At 41.0% G+C, this 1,301-nt stretch overlaps 1 non-coding gene across 1 annotated transcript; it reads right to left on the bottom strand.

Moving 5' to 3' along the window:
- Positions 1-489: 489 nt before the first annotated feature.
- On the bottom strand, positions 490-562 carry Trnak-cuu (transfer RNA lysine (anticodon CUU)). Its single transcript has one exon. It is a non-coding gene; the product is annotated as a tRNA-Lys (tRNA).
- Between the last annotated feature and the right edge of the window lie 739 nt (positions 563-1,301).

Raw genomic sequence — 1,301 nt, 5'->3', positions numbered from 1 at the left:
ATTGTACTGGGCGACTAACTGGCGACGTAGCTTAGATCCTATAAGCCCTGGGTCGTAATAGGTGTGTAAGCTTAGACCATAATTGCATGTTAAGCCTTGCGCTCATGGGCGTTTGTATACTGCGTGAAAATCTGCGACGTTTTGGCATTGTCGCAAATTTTCACGGGGTTGATGTATTTTGAATGGGTTACCGGTATTTCGACGTCACAGACGTAAGACAATGGCATTGTAGCGGTGCAGCGTATTCTCACGGTTGGTGTATTGTACACGAAACAATATAGACGCTTGTGACGACACAATATACCGCGTTACTAGATTCCAAACAACAATAGTCAACGCGTATGTTACAATGAACACCTGTTCATTATAAACACTGGAATAAAATCAACAAAAACGTCACAATAAAAATATCCAATCAATTCGACGGTGGAAACTCGAAAAAGAAAATACTGCACCAAGATAAGTTTTAAAAACTTTAGAAAAAATATTCGCCCAACGTGGGGCTCGAACCCACGACCGTTGGATTAAGAGTCCAACGCTCTACCGACTGAGCTAGCCGGGCGACGTTTGCAGACAACCCAAGTGCGGTATATGAACAAGGTCGCATGTTTTAGACAGAGTTAAATAAATTTGTGTTTTATTTGTGTCTTGTGTGTATATATTTTGCGATTCCGATAAAAGCTTTTATAACTTTTTGTGAATTATTTTGTACAAGTGATATACACTGTATATTAGGGCGTCCATTTATCTAGTTTGCGTAGCAGTAATCTAATTATAATTCAATTATTGGGTATTTAAAATGCTTTTATTTATAATAACCGTGATGTCACTGGTTTTACAGTAAATTATAAACCATGGTAAATGGGTGTATTGGATGCCGGTGTAAATCGGGACGGCTGGTCGGATAATAAGCGCGAAATCGACAATTATGACGACACAGAACCCCCTGTTCTTACACCTGCAGATTATTAATTAGATTAAAAGCGCGAGATTGAGTGTTACGTCATAATCGCGCGCGGTCGGTACAGGTGCGCGTGGCGGTCGGATTGTCGCACCTGTGTGACGAAACAATGAGGTTTATGACGACACATAGGTGAGAAAACAGTGATAATGAAACAAGATACCAGGCCCTTTGTTTACGAACAAACCCCATTCATAGTATACTGTTACGTCATAAACAATCTTGTGGCGTCGTGATTCTAGTTACCAAGGGCAACGGTAGGTAGACAGGTGCGTCTGGGGAATAGTTTTCGGGAACAAAAACCAAAACTATAAGCCCGACTCCAGCGCTTTTGGTTTGA

This window comes from Ciona robusta, chromosome 7 (genome assembly GCF_009617815.1).
Source record: "Ciona robusta chromosome 7, ASM961781v2".
Lineage (NCBI taxonomy): Eukaryota > Metazoa > Chordata > Ascidiacea > Phlebobranchia > Cionidae > Ciona > Ciona robusta.
Note: the sequence above shows the minus strand (reverse complement) of the source record. Positions and strands in the feature narration are given on the sequence as shown.